At 36.1% G+C, this 19876-nt stretch overlaps 1 protein-coding gene across 12 annotated transcripts in view; it reads right to left on the reverse strand.

Annotated features, from left to right (window-relative positions):
* Positions 1-19876, reverse strand: part of Mbd5 (methyl-CpG binding domain protein 5) — a 377887-nt gene that overhangs the window by 235860 nt on the left and 122151 nt on the right. For 5 of the 12 annotated variants that reach the window (XM_085834925.1, XM_085834929.1, XM_085834922.1 and 2 more), the window contains one exon: positions 14427-14479. The exons of 6 other annotated variants lie outside the window; for them this stretch is intronic. The gene's annotated coding sequence lies outside the window, so the exon portion shown is untranslated. Of the gene's footprint in view, positions 1-5070; positions 5118-5251; positions 5343-14426; positions 14480-19876 lie in introns of those variants that run through there. One more of the 12 variants, XM_085834926.1, reaches the window with a different exon arrangement.

The following is a 19876-nucleotide window of genomic DNA, read 5'->3' on the forward strand; positions in this document are numbered from 1 at the left end:
CCATTTTTGATGGGTTATTTGATTTTCTGGAGTCTGTCTTCTTGATTTCTTTGTATATATTGGATATTAGTCCCCTATCAGATTTAGGGTTGTTAAAGATCCTTTCCCAATCTGTTGGTGGCATTTTTGTCTTATTGACGGTGTCATTTCCCTTACAGAAGCTTTACAATTTTATGAGGTCCCAGTTATTGATTCTTGATCTTACAGCACAAACCACTGCTGTTCTGTTCAGGAATTTTTTCCCTATGCCCATATCTTCGTGGCTTTTCCCCACTTTATCCTCTCCAAGTTTTAGTGTCTCTGGTTTCATGTGGAGTTCTTTGATCCACTTAGACTTGAGCTTTGTATAAGGAGATAAGAATAGATCCATTCAAATTCTACATGATAACAGCCAGTTGAGCCAGCATTTGTTGAAGAGACTGCCCTACCTGGGGATCCATCCCATAATCAGCCAACAAATGCAGAGACTATTGCATATGCCAACAAGATTTTGCTGACAGGACCCTGATATAGCTCTCTTGTGAGGCTATGTCAGTGCCTGGCAAATACAGAAGTGGATGCTCACAGTCATCTATTGGATGGAACACAGGGCCCCCAGTGGAGGAGCTAGAGAAAGTTCCCAAGGAGCTGAAGGGGTCTGCAACCCTATAGGAGGAACAAGAATATGAATAAACCAGTATCCCCAGAGCTCATGTCATTTACTGCATATGTTGCAGAAGTTGGTCCAGCCAGCCATCACTGGGAGGAGAGGACCTGTGTCTTGCGAAGACAATACGCTCCAGTACAGGGGAATGCCAGGGCTAGGTAGTGGGAGTGGGTGGGTTGGGAAGCAGGGTGGGGAGAGGGTATAGGGGTCTTTAGAGATAGCATTTGTAATGTAAAAAGAAAATATCTAATAAAGAAAGTATCAAATAGAAAACCATAAGTTACTAACAAAATACAGGTAAAAATAAACTGACATCTCAACTAAGGTAATAAAGTAAATTATTTACAAGCAAGTCTTAGAAAACTATGAAAAAATAGAACTTTAGTATACTAAGATTCAAGAAACAATACTTACAATAAAGAAAGATGCTTACAATAAAATTCATACTGAAATAAATTTTTCTATAAAAGTATTTTATTAACTTCTGATTCATTTCAAAGATACCCACTACACTTGTGGGAATGAGCCTATTCAACAGTTATTGTTTCTTAGTGCCTGTATAGATGCCATTATTACTATAGAAAGCTTCACCAGTTGACTTATTTCCAATCATGTTATCATGATATGTAAAGTAGTATCAATGTACACTTACAGAACTATCTTACACAGCACACCATACTCATGTGGGACCATATTCACTACATATTCCATATTTGTAGCTGAGTCTATGTGTCTGGTATCCTTTCTCCCAGTTAGTATGCAGAGAAGCAATGGGTTAACATGCTTTAAGAACAAGACAAATTTAAAATAGCAGACAGATTTCCTTTTGAGGTTAGCAATTCAATTCTGGTTGTTTGGTAGTGGTTGCCAAAGTACCATGTTAAGAAAGTTATTAAAGCCAGTGCCAGCTCACACTGCCTTGATTTAGATCTTGGCCATGAAACTTATTAGTCAAATTTAATCAAGCCTTCTTTCATATGAATCAGATTCACTATTTATTTAATGAAGCTAAGGCACAGACGCTATGCTAGGAGATACATGTACAGACTAAAAACAAAAATCCTGCAAAAGTTATGAGAGTTCCCACTATTAGGGAAGTTAAATAACTGACTTAAACAGTAACTGAAATGAAAAGGTCACACAGGAGTAGGCACAGACAAGTTAGTCAAGCTTGCTCTATTTAAATCTTAACACAGGACTTTTACAGAAGATCACTTCAGACATCAATACTGAAGGATAAATATGAGTTCATGTGGCAGGTACGGGCTGAAGAACATTCTGAAAAATTAGTATGGCCTGAAACTTGCAGTCTTTCTTCTGGGATACAATTACAGGCAGTCCTGTACCATTGGGTACAGAACTTAAGGATAAAGTGGGGACTAATAATTTAATGATGCAGAGGTACATCCTACATTAACTCTCTTTATGTGCTGTTCTGCACTTAAGCTAAAGTCAACAGGAAGTGGTGCCTCTTCATCACCAGTGCTGGGGATGGAGTTAGGATAGCGTAATTGGCAAGCTCTCTATCTCTGAGCAACATCATAGCAGGCACTGGTGGAAATCTACTCTGATCATTAAGTCAACTTGTCAATGATTTATGATGGCTGACTAGTAACCAATGGATCACCAGATACTTTACTAGGGCCTGAAAATACCATGCAAACCTCCACCAAGCCCTCATCCAGCCCCATGTGAGTCACTCTCACTTCTGTCCTTGAAACATCAAATTGCCTCCATTTCTGTCCTTCCATTGGTTTGGTTGCTGTTATTTTAGCATTTGCACAATTGGACCATTTGTTTGATCACCAGTTCTTTTCTCTTGAAAGTATAACCCCCACTTACATTTTCTTTGAAAGTAAACTTTCCTCTGGAGAGCTTGCACTCACACTCATAGATGGAAATACCTGCTGCTCATGTGAACGGACACTGCTTGTTCCTGAAATGCTTATTCCTCTGGCACATCTCTACTTATATCACCCACCTTCCTTGCCCTGGTTGTTTTGAATTTTCAGAGGACAATGAAGTAGAATAAGTTAGAAAAGATCAATTATTAGAATCTGATTTATCGATTCCTTTAGTGATTTACTTAAGCAGGTTTGTATTGCTTATTGCCAAACATGACTTCACTTTGCTATTTACAACAGAATGGCCTGAAGAGATAGCTAAACTAGAATAGGTCACTGCCCTTAGCAACTTGACTACAAAAGGTTAAACCTGTTGATTATAACATATGCCTCTGAAAACGAAAAGCCTCCAAGCTACCTGCCACAGGTGCTCTATAGATCCTACCCACTTGCTTGTTCACCTCACCTTGTGGTTTTAGAGTATACAAAATGAGGATGCAAATTGGACTGGAAAACAAAGTCTTAAAGAAAGTCCCCTGGCTTTGGTCCACCAGTGAATACATCCCTTTCATTCCCACTGGCGTCGGAGTGCTCATTCCAGGGAGATTCCCGCAACAGCTATGCTCACTTCTAGTTTGATGGCTAATATATCTACAATGTGCAGCACAATACTTGATACACAGAAGACTCTTAAACAAATACTAGGTATAGGCTGAGAGGCTGCCGATCAATAAAAATTATTGAACATGAAGAGAATAGGAAGACATAAAATATAAGAGTTAGATGTGGTGACTTACTGTTAGAGGAGTAAAAGATGAGAAGAGATAGATAGAAATAAAACATTGAAGGAAAACTCACAATTTGAAAAAACAAACAGGGCTATAGAACCAACCAAATCCTATTTTCTGCTGGCTAACTGAGCACTGAGCTGTTTGATTGCTCTCCACCTTACCCCTTCCACACAGGTCCAACACAATGGCTACCACATTCTGCAAAAAGTAAAGCACATTCCTATTTCATAGCCTGCACATCTTGGATACATCTTGCCTAGATATTTATATGACTCACTCTATCGATTCTTCTGATGGTTGGTTATTTAATAGGTGCCTTATTTAGAACTACAACCCTATTTAATTCCTTGGCAATCTTTACTGATTCATTTTCCTTCATAAAACTGATCAACATTAGACACATAATATAATTTATTTGTTCGGTTTCTTTCATTAGAAGCATAAATTACTTAAAATGAACATATTTAATTTAATTCATTACTATGATCAGCCTACAATTCTGCAGGTATTCAGCAAACATTGGCTTAATTATTGATGAGTGAATGAAGTAATGAAAGAGGGTACTTATATTGGTATGAGGAAAAGACTTTAAGAGACACAGGACCAGAAGTCTTCTATGAAATTGTGACTCCTAGAAATGGTAGGGAAGCCTCAGCCAAAATACCCCCACCACATGGCTGCTTAAAGAAGACCTGATTAAGGGCAGCATCAAGGACATGCTGCCATGTAAGGAAGGAATCCCACGGGACTCCACAGTAGACAGAGACCATGGGTAAATAAGAAATGGTCAGAGTGGGAGAATTAGTCTTCCTCAGGGATGAGGTCCTAGTGGGTTATCTATCCAGTGGTCTACCCTGAAATCATGTACAGATAAGTACCACTGATCAAACTCAGTAGATGTTACATATTTGTGCATGTGTATATATGTAACATTAACAATCAAAGAAAAAGCCATTGTAAATTTGAAAGTGAGCGAGGGTGGGATGTGAGAAGAGCTGGAGAAAGGAAGGAGAGAAATGATATAAATATATTTCAATTTGAAAACTGTAATAAGCAAAATGTACCAAAAAACCCACCAACTAACTAAATATGAAAGCTTTATTGTCATTATGCATTAGCCTCCAAGCCTAACTAATTATCAAGCCATCATCACTTACAAAACAGTGATGAGTACCTAGTACTCTTCTCTAGACAGAGTTATAAATGTGTAATAATCGCTAACACTAGTTAAAATACTGGTTGAAATCAAAGGAGTAGGTACTTATGGTAGAAACTTTATTCATGATATATTTTTAAAATGTTTGGAGGATTTGAGTTTATTTAAAAAATTATATTTATGTACTGGTAGCACGAACATGGTAATATTAATAGTAGCATATTGTCAAATTCAACCTTTTCAGAACTTGGAGAATTAAAGCTTTGAAAGAATCCAAAGAGTATTTATTAAATTACATTGTCTACATCTCAAACTAACACAGGAACAAACCAACAGAGGGAAAAAGAAATGACTAAATCTCAAGAAAATACTAAGGCACTTCTCCACTTCTTCCCTAGTTCTGGAGTAAACTGAATATCACTCATATTACTGTGGCAGCTCAGTAAACCTGTAGGCTAGCAGCAGCTGATACACCAGTTCTAGTGAAGACAGCTCTCAAATACTCATTACTCAGAACTCTCGCTTTTTTTGACCTGATAGCTCACTTATCTCCACATTACTCTTCATTTCAGCTCACTGAATACTACCACTGTTCAAACAATCCTTCTAGAGCACTTTTCAAAGCAACTGTACCTTTTTTCCTAAGATTTAAATATTACTCCCCAGGATCCAACCCAGAACTGCAAAAAGAAAAGAAAAAGAGAAAATAGATTTTAAGCACTGAAAAAGAAAACATATTAAAGAAGAATTTACTTCCAGAATGCAACTTATCACAGATAAAGAAATTGAGATCTTTAAACACAAAAATCCATACCTACACCAAACCTTCAAAGACTATTTCATCAATAATCTGGCAAAAGTAATATAGAGTCCTTGAGAACAAAGAGAAAAATACTAGGCAGAAATTTTAATCCACCTAGAAGAAAAAAGAATACCAAAAAAGGTCACTAGTATAAAGTTTTCTATGAAAACATATTCATATAATATATATTAACAAAACATATAATTCAGTCATAAATATACACACCCCATACACACATACATACATAACACAAACATTTTTGTTTGCATTTTCTCATCAATCTGTTTTAAAACATAAAGGCATAATTTAAAATTGTTTGACTAGGTTTACATGTAGAAACATAATCCAAAAAACATTAGTATAAACTAGATAGAGACTGAATGGAAATATACAAAATCAAAGTTTTGGAATTTTAATTAGGTAGTGTCAATCTATGTTAAGTTGTTTTAGGTTATGATATTAATTAGAATCACAAGGGAAAGCATCAAGAAAATAACATTAAAATATAGCAATAGAAACAATGATTGAGGGCTTGGGAAATGGCTCAGTCAGGAAAGAGCTTGCTGTGTAAGCAATAAGGACCTCAATTTGGATTCCCAGCACCCACCTTAAATACTAAACGTGACAGAGCCTGCTTGCAATCTCAGAACTGGAAAGGCAGAGACAATAAGACTTGGCAGCTAGTCTGGCCAATCTGAGTTTCTGGTTCACTCAGAGACTGGTCAGAAAGTTGGAGGTGAGGTGACTGAGGAAGAACACTGTCATTCATTGGGTCGCCACACTTGCAACTATAAACATGCACACACACACACACACACACACACACACACACACACACACACACACACACAGCAAAACAATAAGGGAATTAAAAGAGAATGTTAAAAAATACTTGTCCAAAGTAAAGTTCACACCCTAGGAGAGTGACACATGGAGTACTCCTCAGCTATTAAAAACAATGAATTCATGAAATTCTTAGGCAAATGGATGGATCTGGAGGATATCATCCTGAGTGAGGTAACCCAATCACAAAAGAACACACATGATATGTACTCACTGATAAGTAGATATTAGCTGAGAAACTTAGAATACCCAAGATACAATTTGCAAAATACAATAAAATCAAGAAGAAGGAAGACCATCGCATGGATACTCCATTCCTCCCTTAGAATAGGGAACAAAATACTCATGGAAGGAGTTACAGAGACAAATTTTGGAGCTGAGACCAAATGATGGACTATTCAGAGACTGCCCCAACAGGGGATCCATCCCATAATCAGCCACCAAACACAGACACTATTGCATAGGCCAGTAAGATTTTGCAGACATGACTCTGATATACCTGTTTCTTGTGAGGCTATGCCAAGTGCCTGGCAAATAAAGAAGTGGATGCTCACTGTCATCTATTGGATGGAACACAGGGCCCCCAGTGGAGGAGCTAGAGAAAGTACCAAGAGCTGAAGGGGTCTGCAACCCTATAGGTGGAACAACAATATGAACTAACCAGTACCCCCAGAGCTTGTGTCTCTAGTTGCATATGTAGCATAAGATGGACTAGTTGGCCATCATTGGGAAGAGAGGCCCCTTGGTCTTGCAAACTTTATATGCCTCAGTACAGGGGAATGCTGGGGCCAAGAAGTGGGAGTGGGTGGGTAGAGAAGCAGGGTGGTGGTGGTGGTGGGGGTATTGGGGGAATTTCAGGATAGCATCTGAAATGTAAATGAAATGTAAATGTCTGTTTTTCTTTAGAACAAATAAGTTTTGTTGCATATGGTCCACCTTACTAGACAGGAAGAACTAAAAATAAAAATGATCTTTGATGCCTTACATGTTTGTATGCTGGTGAACAATTCTTGTAAAAACTATTTCTTAAAAAGATAATAATCTACAGTCCAACAATAACCTATGTTATTTCAGGTGTTTTCATGACAGAAATCTTTTAAGTCTGTAGACTGACTTAAAGAAAAGAACTAATAAAGGGCAGAATGCACAGCTACGTTTAAATAGGGAATATCAGTACTTTTATATGTACATGTGAATGCATATGTACGGGCATGTGAGGATGCATGCATGCTCATGTGGACGGACGACCAAGGCTGATGTTAGATTTCTTTCCTTGATTGTTTCTACATACTCACTTATCTAAGCACTTATGTGAGTAGGGTCTTTTACTGAATCCCATACCTAGCTTTCGTTAGACTGCACTGTGAAGCCAGACTCCACAAACTCTGCTTCTGCCCACCCAAACTTCTGTTACAGTTGCACATGAACATACCTGGCTTTTACAATCCAATGAAAGTCCCATGCTGTACAACAAACACTTTACTCACTGACTCAGCAGTTTGTCTGCTTTGCTTTTTAGTGATAGCATCTCAGCATTTTAACCCCATGCATTCGCTCCACTACGCAATGCAGGTGTGTTAGCTTTACTTCATAAAGCAATATACTATTACCGTAAATATTTTATAATATTGTCTTTTATTATAGACTTATAATTTATCTTTAAAAAGTCATCAAATATATTATAAAGGATTTCTGGGCATAGTGGCACACACCTTTAATCCTAGCATTTGGAAAGCAGAGGCAGGTGGAACTCTGAGTTTGAGGCCAGTCTGGTCTACAAAATGAGTTCTAAGTCAGCTAGAGCTACAGAGATACGCTTGTCACAAACATATATATGGGATAAATTTGGAATGACAAAGAATATCCCCATTTCTTTGTCTAAGAATCAGAATATATGAAAGATTTACTTTCTTTTCCTCCATCCAAAAGTAAAGCCAAATTGGTATTTAATGATATAGTCAGCTTTAGAAATAGCGATTTTAAAGTTTACATGGATTCTTTGCTTTTACCTACTGCAATTACTCTTGAAACTTCCACATTTAGGCTTTTTTTAAACAATGAAAAGATATAATATTGTATATACATTTTTGTTCATTCTTTTTTTTCTGAGGTTAGATAAATACCCTCAAATGCCAGTTAGAAATAACAACAGAACAAGAAACAGCTGGTAGTGGCAGAGGACTAGAGATGGAAAGACAAATACAGAAAGCAAATATCAACACGGTAGATCTAATTCCTACCCAAACACCAGTTATTATCAGTTTTTATCATAAGAATGAGATTGGCAGAATGTAAAATAGACCTGACGCAAGTACACACTATCAACAATATATATGTGCATATATGTATATAGTACAAGGATATCAAATATCAAAAATTAAAAAGTACAAAACATATTTATTTTAACCAAAAAATGAGCTTTCATAACTTACTTAATATCAAATAAAATATCCTTGCAAGTTTAAAAGAGACACAGAGGGTTGGGCCATGTCAGGCTAGGCCAAACCTATAATTTCCTCTGTCAGGATCATCAAGAATTTAAGGGCATCCTCAGCTACAAAGTAAATTCAAGTCATAACTGGGCTACAGGAACTCTGAAGCAGCATATGACTCACACAAAGAACAAGAAACCAAGTAATATAGGTTTACAATACACTGGTACACACATAGACACACATACTTTCTTCAGATGAATGGAGATCCACCTGCTTCTGCCTCCTAAGTGTGGGAGTAAAATCATGCTGCACCACACCCAGATACAAATGTACTACTCTCCAGTCAGAGATAGAAAAGCAATCCAGAGAGCTGGACAAGATGCATTTATACTGCAAGGAAGTATAATCAAGAGAAAGATATTTTTAATAGTGAAAGTCAGGAAGACAAAGCTATTAGACACAAATAAACCCTGACAAAAAAAAAAGTCCCAGAAATCACAGAACTGAGGAGAAAAAAAGACACATAAGCAATGATTGGAGACTTAGCTAACCTTTCAATGATGAATGATATAACTAAGCAGAAAACCAACAGATAAACAGAAGACAGGAGCAACATAATAAACCAATTAGGCACAGTACATACATAGTATACTCTGACCAACAAGTGTGTAAATCCATTTGTTATAATTAACTTCCCTTGTCAACACACATCGAAGAGGAAGCTTCAAATGCGTCCATCAGACTGGTCTGTGGGCATGACTGTAGGACCTTTTATGATTGAGAACTGACGTAGAAAGGGTCCAGTCCACTGTGTCAATATCATCCCTAGGCAGATGGGCCAGTGCTGTATAAGAAAAGTAGCTGAGCAAGCCAGGAAAAATGAGTCAAGGGAAGCAGGCTAGTAAAGAACATTCTTTCATTGTCTCTTCTTCAGTTCCTGCAAGATTGACTGTGAAGTGTAAGACCAAATTGCTTCTTGTCATAGTGTTTATCACAGCAAACAAAAACAAACTAAAATACCATTCTTCTTCAAGTGAATAGGGACATTCACACATGAGAAAATTTAACAATATTCACAGATAACCCCAAGGTCAAATTAAGTATCTTGAGAGAAACTGGAATACTTTATTTAAAAAAGATTTAAAAATGAATTTAATAAAATCTAAATCAGACATTATAAAAGAGTAAAAGAAAAAAAAAGAAGTCAAATCCAGATTTAAAAAAGTGAAATACAAGGGGGAAATGATCCAAAATTAATATATAGAAATTCTTCAGCTAGATTGACTAACAACACTTAAATTATTAAAATCAAGAATAATTTGCAGGACTGGAGAGGTGGCTGGAAGGCTAAGGTCACTGTTCATGCAGATGCCCCAGGTTCAGTCCTAGTACCTACAAAATAGCTCACAAGCATCTGTAAGTTAAATTTCAGGGTCTCTGCCAGTACCAGGCATACATGTAGTACACATACTAATACTCGGGCAAAACAGTTCACACAAAATAAAATGAATAAACCAAAAAGAAGAATTTCAAAACAGAGTATATTGAGCATAATCAACAGTAATGAAAATATAAATTATAACGAGTTCCTAAGAGTCAACCACTTTTATCAGTTTTGTTTTCATTTTTGTTTATTTTTTAATCTAGCATTAATTTTACAATAATTCTTGATCTTTTCTTTCTTCGTTCATCAAATTTAATCAGCAACAGCTGTTTCAAAATTATGGATCAATATATTTCCTGTGTCCACAGTTTACATTTCTCAAATACCGTTAAAATATGGGGTTCAATGGGTGGCAATTGTTTGTGTAACTGTGGCTTGTTAACAGTGAAGGCCTGTTGTAACCTGGCTAATTTGGTATAAAAATGAAGGGCTTAGGAATAATTCAAACAATGATATGAAACATCTGTACCTTGACTAAAATATAACACTGATGAGAGAAAAGAAGAAACAAACGGAGCAACATACATCATCAGGGACTAATCATGTGAAAATGTCTACAGAACTAATGTGATACACAATTCAATTTATCATTGTAAACACTATCATTTTCTTTTGCATGTCTAGAAAAGGCAGTACTAAACACTGTATAGATCCAGACAAAACCAAAAACAAATAAGAAATATGGGGCCAATTGCTTACAATGGAAACATGACACCCCTTCATTGCAAAATATAAAGTTATAAGAAAAAGAAGTTACAAAAAGAGAACTTTTGACTAATAACAATAGGAAATCCAAGAAGTACACTCAAGCAACAAAGGTGTCAAATATGTAGAGTGGAGGAAAATGTACTTTCAATAAATGGCTTTGGATGGTTATGCAGAGATTAAAACTGCAGAACACGTCTTAAAATTATCTTTACTGTGTATAAAAATTAACTACAATTGGGTAAGAGTCCTACGCATTAAACCTGCAATAATAACATTATATAGTCTACAACATTGTTTTAGAAAATTATCTCTTAGGACCCTAAAACCACAAGGATCAAAAGAATAACTGCCAGAAGGGAGGGACTGTATGAACTAAGAGACTGTGACAAAAGAAACAAATGATCTACTCACTAGGAGGAAGTAGTTCTCCCACCATACAGGTGAAGAACAAGCTAGTCTCCAAAATATATGTACTAATAAAACTCAAGAAAAAGAATATATTAAAAGCAAGTAAAGGATCTAAATATACATTTCTCAAAAGACAAGTGGAAATGGCAAACACATAGTTAAAATAATAAAAATCTGTTAATTACCAAGAGAATACAAACGAAACCAAAAGGGAATATCATCCTATGTCCATCAAGATGGTTATTAAAAGTTATTTTCTGGGCTGGAGAGATGACTCAGCGGTTAAGAGCACTAACCGCTCTTCCAAAGGTCCTGAGTTGAAATCCCAGCAACCACATGGTGGCTCACAACCATCTGTAATGGGGTCTGATGTCCTCTTCTGGTGTGTCTGAAGAGAACAATGGTAGTGTACTCATATGCATAAAATAAACAAATAAATCTTTAAAAATATGCATAAAATAAACAAATAAATCTTAAAAAAAAGAGTTATTTTCCCTACTTCAAAATTCATGTTCTTCCTTTAGATTCTAGGTGGGGCAGAATTGTTCCTACAAAACACAAAAGGACCTTATGTGATCTACCAAGTTGCAATTCAACACACATCCAACATTCATGACACTATATCCATGGTGTAGTCTTACACACACAGGCTCCACAGACTTTCCCTAAGAGATGTGAAGTTCCAACTCATGAGTAAAGCTTTTAATTTTTTCCTATATGCTTGTTAGTACTGTCAACTTGACATAAACTGGAGTTTCTGGGAAGAAGGAAAATTAATTGAGGGACTAGATCTCTAAGATTGCCTCTAGGGGTCTGAGGGGCATACTTATTTTCCTTAACTGTTTACAGGAGAGGCTCAGTCTGTTAGGAGAGTAGCCTGGGGGAACTGGTCTTGGGTTGTACAGGACAGAAGGCTGAGCAAGTGATGGGAGTGAACAAGTAAGGAACTTTCCCCCATGGGCTTTGCCTCTCCTGTTCTTGTATTTCTTCCCGGACTTCCATTGTGGCCATCTATGATCAGGCTCTGTAAGTAAGAGAACCTCTTTCCTTCCCCATCTTGCTCTTTGTTCTGTGTTTAATCATAGAAACAAAAACCAAATTAGTAGACAGTCCCTTTTCATATCTGTATGTTGACGTCTAAACATGTAATAAGGATGAAAATTCATAAAATAAGCTACACACTTTGATAACTGATGCTCCAATTAGAAAATTAAACAAAAACTACCTGATGTTGATGTGAACTATGACAATCAAAGGGATAAAATTGCCCCATCAAGGTTATTTTCAAAATAACAATCACAAGAGAAGTTGACAAAAATCTGGAGAAGATGGAACAAATATATACTGATGGTGGGAATGCAGCAAGATATATTCTGTAAAATAATAAGTAAAGTAATGATGAAAGATGCTTGAAAACAACTCAAAGATAGAATCCTAATATCTCCTAGCAGTCTTGGTAAGCTAAGATAGTGGGTAAAGAGCTGAAAGCAGTTAGGTTGAGGAAAGGTTGGTAATCTTATGTACAATTCAGCATTATATACACAGGCAAGATTTTTAAAAAAATCTCAGTGTCCACCAATGAATGATAGATATAGAAAAATGTGCTACATATATAGAGTGGAATATTACATGTTCTTATAATGGAAAAATTTTTACACATTTGATATCATATATATATTACAAGAAGCAAGAAATCACAAAGTTTGATCTCACTCACATAGAATCTCGGAAATACTGGAAAGGTGGTTATGAAAAACCAAGTGGAAGCTCAGGAACAAGAGGAATAAGAAAAATGATGCTGATTATGGAGGTCACAGTTCTGGTTATACTGGAAGTTCATGTTTCAGTGCTCTGCATAGTGACCGTCATTAACAATGTTTTTCATATGCATTTAAAATGCTAAGCAATTTTAAATATCCTCACTATAAAAACATTAGTGAGCTGAAGATATGCTAATTGTCTAGATTTAATCATTCTACAATGTATACACAAATCAAAACATGGTATACATATTATTTGTCAACTAAAAACTGAACAACCCAAAATTATTCTATAATTAAATTAAATTATACTTTTAAATGTGTCTATTTTAAAATGCATTATCTTTAATAAAGTGCAAATTATTTGAGACATTTTCATGGGTTTTCACAATATGTTAAACATGTTTTTACATCCCACTTACATGAAAATGCATTAGGATTAAAGTACTTTGGAAAGGAAAACACTTTAAAATTCAAATTCTAAATAGCACTGATTCAGATAACTATAGCACAAGGAAAGATTATGAGAAATCATGAGATGAACTTTCATATTTTGCAAAATTTAAAATAGCATTTGAGTATTTCCTTCAGTAAATTAAAAAAAAAGATTGTCAATAATTAATTACTTTAATGTGGAACTAAAAAAGTCTAAATAACCTAACCCGAGTGGTCAAACATATAAACTATTACATAAGCCTAATGACTGAACATGAATTCATTTATATACTTTTGTATAGATCAATCTACATAATTAATCATATTATATGTTTAGCATAGACTAAGAAAGGCACTGTTTTCTGTTTCCCACAGAATTATGGAGAAATATGTATTAGCAATGAATTTCAGAACAAAGAGCAACTGGTTTCCATATTAACAAGGCATTAAAAAAAACAGGATACTTTTGAATATGGAGAATTTCTGATCAATAAGTAATTCCTTAAGCATTACTTTATTGTAACACCAACTTGTAGAAAGTCTTATTGGCTGAGGGGAAAGCTCAGTCAGGGAAGCGCCTGTCAGTCACACACCTAGGAGTAGTACATCTCCACAACCAAGGGAATGGGCCAGTAGGTCTATATTTGTCAAGAAAAAAACAATTTAAAAAATGAAAAAGCAAACAAAGTGAGGGCAGAGACATGTCAGAGAAAGTCTATCCATACACATCACATGTCAATATTTGACTGAAAATGATTTACTTGGTACAGTTTAACTTGTACCCTATTATGATTATAAAATATATGGCTAATTCACTTGAAATAATAAGTGAGAAATAATAGCCGTAAGAAAAATACAGAAAGATTATTCTAATATCCTCTTTGAATAGGCTATAACATAATTTAATTATTCAAGCTGCTTCTTTAAATTGTTATTATAATCCCCCTACATAAGATATCCTGAGATATGAATTATAAACTTTAAAAAGTGGCATTCTAGTACAGTACTATAAGAATCCACATTTTTCTAGTAAAAACCATATCGTTAAATATAATCCCCACAATTTCTTTGGCTAGCAAGCATGAACTATGGATATGTAACATATAAATCAAGTACTGCATCAGTGCGCTACACTGTTGGTGCAAGTAACGTACCTGTAATGAAAGTAACTACACAGCAGTAACAGCTAACAGCTCAAAGTGTTGTTCTAAAAGACATAATTTCAAATTAAATAGACAAAAATGAGTAATAAATAAACTTGCAAATACTAAAAATTAATGCATGCTTAATTAATTAATAAATTGAATGCCCTACCTTCAGGGAGCTAACATATACTATAATTACCACTGAAATATCACCTTTATTCACGTATCAAATATCTCAAAGATTTTCTTAACAAGTATTTCATGCTTAGTCATATTCCAAACATTTCTGTAAGCAAAGCAGTTAGCTATTTTTATGTTACACAAATGAAAAAAATTATGAGTATTACTGTTTAAGGAACATAATTTGATTTTATGACTATTCAACATTAAAAAAAGATGATTTTTTAATTTTAAAATTGCCATATGGATATAGTTCACTGAAAATTAATCTCTACTGAAGGCTTGAAGAATTTTTTTAATAAGTGATAAAAGTAACAGATGAAATTTATAGATCATCTATGTACATTTTATTACCGTTACAATTTTTGAATAAAGTTTTAAGCTCCAGAAAAATAAAGCCTTCAAGTAGACACAATAGAAACACTATTAATTGCAAAAAAAATTCTCTTGCTAAATCCACTAGTAACAGTTTTGAATATTTGAATATTTTCATGTGCCAGACATTATACTCAACAAATTATCACATTTATTTTTAGCAACTTAGCATAATTATTCTCATTTAACTTCTATATCTCATTTTATCTGAAGAGATCATATGGTCAAAATTAAAGCTCAAGTTTGGCTTCTAAATTCTGTACAGTAATGATGAATCAAAGGTCATAAATTAAAAGTATTCATGTGGGTAATGAGTGTCTTCAGTGACAAGCAGATGAAAAGCAATGCACCCCCTACCAAAAACCATTTGTAACCAAAGTCATTAGAAAATTTAAGCAACATATTCTTTTTCAGATAATGTATCAGCTTATTATTTAATATTTAAGGCTGCTCTTTTAAATGCTTAGACTATTTGTATATTCTAAGGAATATAGACCAATGTAGATTCCTGGAAAAATGAAAATTCATACTTATAAAAATTGGAATTCTGTTATTTTTTTTTTTCCATTGTATATTTTTGGTGTCTCTGTCAAAGATCAAATGTCCATATGTAGTTGGTTTTATTTCTGGTCTTCAGTTCTATTCCACTGATCAACATGTCTGTCTCTGTTCCAATACCATGCAGTTATTATCACTATTGCTCTATTCTAAAGCTTGAGGAAAGGGATGGTGATTTCCCCAGCCATTCTTTCATTAAAGAATTGTTTTTGCCCTGTGTTCCATCCAATAACTGACTGTGAGCATCCACTTCTGTATTTGCCAGGCACTGGCCTAGCCTCACACGAGACAGCTATACCAGGGTCCTGTCAGCAAAATCTTGCTGGCATATGCAATTGAGTCTGTGTTTGGTGGATGATTATGGGATGGATCCCCAATGGAGGATCTAAGAAAATTACCCAAGGAGCTGAAAGGGTCAGCAACCCTATAGGTGGAACAACAATATGAACTAACCAGTACCCCCCCCCCCCCCCCCGAGCTCGTGTCTCTAGCTGCATATGTATCAGAAGATGGCCTAGTTGGCCATCATTGGGAAAAGAGGCCACTTGGTCGTGCAAACTTTATATGCCTCAGTACAGGGGAACTGCAGGGCCAAGAAGTGGGAGTGGGGGGGGGAGTGGGGGGAGGGTATGGGGGACTTTCGGGATAGCATTTGAAATGTAAATGAAGAAAATATCTAATAAAAATTGAAAAAAAAAAGAATTGTTTTCGCTATTCTGGGTTTTTTTCCAGATGAATTTGAGAATTTCCATGTCTTGGAATAATTATGTTGGCATGCTGATGGCGATTTTATTGAGTCTGTAGATTGCCTTTGGTTGGATGGCCATTTTTAATATATTAACTCTGCTAATCAATGAGCATGGGAGATCTCTCCATTTTCTGAGATCATCTTCTCTTCCTTCCTTCCTTCCTTCCTTCCTTCCTTCCTTCCTTCCTTCCTTCCTTCCTTCCCTCCCTCCCTCTCCCTTCCTTCCTTCCTTCCTTCCTTCCTTCCTTCCTTCCTTCCTTCCTTCCTTCCTTCCTTCCTTCCTTCTTCCATTCTTTTGAGACTTGAAGTTATTGCCACACAGGTCTTTCACTTGTTTGGTTTTATATTATTTGTGGCTACTGTGAAGGGAGTTGTTTCCTTAATTTCTTTCTCAGCCTGTTTATCATTTGTAAAAAGGATCTTTTTGAGTTAATTTTATACCCAGCCACTTTGCTGATGTTGCTTATCAGCTGAAGAAGATCTCTGGTAGAATTTTTGGGTTCACTTATGTATACTATCACATCATCTGCAAATAGTGCTACCTTTATTTCTTTGCAAATTTGTATCCCTTGATGTCTTTTTTGGTGTTTTATTGTTCCAGCTAGCACTTCAATTACTATATTGAATAGATATGGGGACAGTGGACATCCTTGTCTGGACTCCAACTTTAGTGCGATTACTTCAAGTATGTTTCCATTTAATTTGATATTGGCTCTTGGTTTACTGTATATTGCTTTTACTATGTTTAGGTATGAGCCTTGACTTCCTGAACTCTCCAATACTTTTAACATGAAGGGGTGTTGTATTTTGTCAACTGCTTTTTCTGCATCTAAGAAGATGATCATAGGATTTTTTTTTCCTTTCAATTTGTTTAGAGAGTAGATTTTGTGAATGGATTTTCATATATTGAACAAACCTTGCATCCTGTCCATTGGAGAGTCTGGTGTGGAAGTCTCCCATTATTATTGTGTGGGGTTCAATGTATGTTTTGAGTTTTAGTAAAGTTTCTTTTATGAATGCGGGTGCTCTTGCATTTGGGGCATAGATGTTCAGAATTTAGACTTTCTCTTGGTAGATTTTCCCGTGAATGAATATGATTTGTCCTCTCTCATTACACTTGATAACTTTTGATTGAAATTCTATTTTATTGGATATTAGGATGGCAACTTCAGCCTGTTTCCTGGGACCATTTGCTTGGAAGACTTTTTTCCATCCTTTTACTCTGAGACAGTGTTTGACTTTGTTATTGAAGTGTGTTTCTTGTATGCTTTCAATTACTGGATCTTGTTTGCATATCCAGTCTGTGAGCTTATGTCTTCTAATAGATGATTTAATATTAAGGGATACTAAAGAGTGATGAGTGTTGGCTCCTGACATGTTTCTTTTTGTAGGTGGCTTTATGTGCTTGTGGTTCTCTGCTTTTGGCTTCATTGTGAGATGCTTAATATCTTGTCCTTTCTTTGGTGCAGGTACCTTCCTTGTGTAGGAGTTTTCCTTCTAGGATCTTCTGTAGGGCTGGATTGGTAGATAGATGCTGTCTGAATTTGGTTTTGTCCTGGAATATTTTGGTTTCTTCATCTATGTTGATTGAGAGTTTTGCTGACTAAAGTAACTTGGGCTGGCAAATGGATACAGACAGTGTGGTTCATTTGCACAACGGAATACTACTTAGCTATTAAGAACGAGGACATCCTGAGTTTTGCAGGCAAATGGATGGAAATAGAAAATATCATCCTGAGTGAGGTATAACTCAGACCCGAAAAAACATGCATGGTACGTACTTACTAATAATTGGATATTGGCCAAAAATAATAATAAAAAAGTACAGATTACTCAAGATACAGTCCACTGAACTCAAAAAGCTCAACAAGCTGTAGGGCCCAAGTGGGGATGCCTCAGCCCCACTTGGGAAAGAGAAGAAAGCAACCACAGGGGAGGAGAGAGGGAGGAACATGGGAGGGAAGAGATGGAGGAGAGAGGAGAACCTGATCTGGCATTGGGTAAGGGAAAAGGACTGAAGCCCCGAAGGCCAGCAGAAAGAAGGGAAACAGCCATCCTCAAGAAATAGGAGGTTGGGGAATCCTACAGAATGCACCAGAATGGAAGATGAGAGATTCTCAGGACTCAATTGGAGGGACTTTAGATGTAATGCCCAACTGTAGGAAGAAGGAACTTATAGAGCCCACCTCCAGCAGGAAGACAGGACATCAAGTGAGGGGTGGGGTTGCCATTCCACAGTCACATCTCTGACCCATAATTGTTCAGTCTAAAAGAACTACAAGAATGGAAATGTAGAGGAGCCTGAGGAAAATAAGGTCCAGTAACAGGCCCAAATTGGGATCCAGCTTAAGTGGAGGTCCCACAGCCTGAATATTACTGAGGCTATGGAGCGTTCATAAGAATGGACCTAGCATGACTGCACTCTGGAAGACCCAACAAGCAGCCCAGAAAGAGTCAGATGCAGATATTTGCACCCAACCCATGGACATAAGTTGGTGACACCTATGATTGAATTAGGGAAAGGCTGAAAGAAGCTGGGGAGGTGGGCGAACCTGTAGGAGGACCAGCAGTCTCAATTAATCTGAACCCCCGAGATCTCTCGAACACTGGACCACCAAACAGGCAGCATACATCAGCTGATATGAGGCCCCCAACACAATTACAGCAGAGGACTGCTGAGTCTGTGTTCAATCAGAGATGATACACCTAACCCTCAAAAGACTTGAGACCCCAAGGAGTTTAGAGGTCAGGTGGGGTGGGAGGTGGGGACATCCATGTGGAGGCAAGGAGGTGGAGAGGAGGTGTGGGATGTGGAGCATTCAGTGGGTGGGCCGGGTGGTGGTGGGGAATAATATCTGGAGTGTAAAAAAATTAAATAAATAAATTAATTAAAAATGGAATTCTGAGAGTTTATTAAATGTATTCAATGTACTATGATTATAGTGACCTTCTTTTAAGAAATGTATTTATATTTACCATTAGTTTAATAGACTTATATAGCTATGTTTTTGATTTCTTAAAACATCCCCACTGACTTTTCCGATTTGCTAGTATTAGGTTACTGTACACATGCATACTACTGTCTAATAACCCTCCATATCATAAAAAAACAGTAATAAGAAACAAAAAAATCTATTAGATGGAGGACAGACAAACAATAAAACAAACTGGTCTTTCATCATTTCTATATTCCTCTTTCTTTGTCTACCTTTTAAGTACTACCAATAAGTATTGTGATGACTACAGGTTTGACATAAATTCCTTTTAGTATGTTTATGTATGTTCCTTGTATCTCTCATCACTCCAAGAAATTTATCATGCAGGGGTGTTGAATTTTGTCAAAGGCCTTATCAGCATCTAATGATAGGATCATGTGTGGTTTTTTTCTTTTGGGTTCCTTTATATGGTGGAATACACTGATAAGACTTTCATATGTTAAGCTATCCCTGAATCTCTGGGATGAACTCTGTTTGGATGATCTTTTTGATATGATCTTGATTTTATTGAGTATTTTTGCATCTATGTACACAAGTTCAATTGGTCTTTCATGTCAAAAGACTTGTATCACAAAAACTTCAAGTGTTTGACGAAAGAAACT

Source organism: Mus caroli, unplaced genomic scaffold (genome assembly GCF_978045245.1).
Source record: "Mus caroli unplaced genomic scaffold, Mus_caroli_1 scaffold_2, whole genome shotgun sequence".
Lineage (NCBI taxonomy): Eukaryota > Metazoa > Chordata > Mammalia > Rodentia > Muridae > Mus > Mus caroli.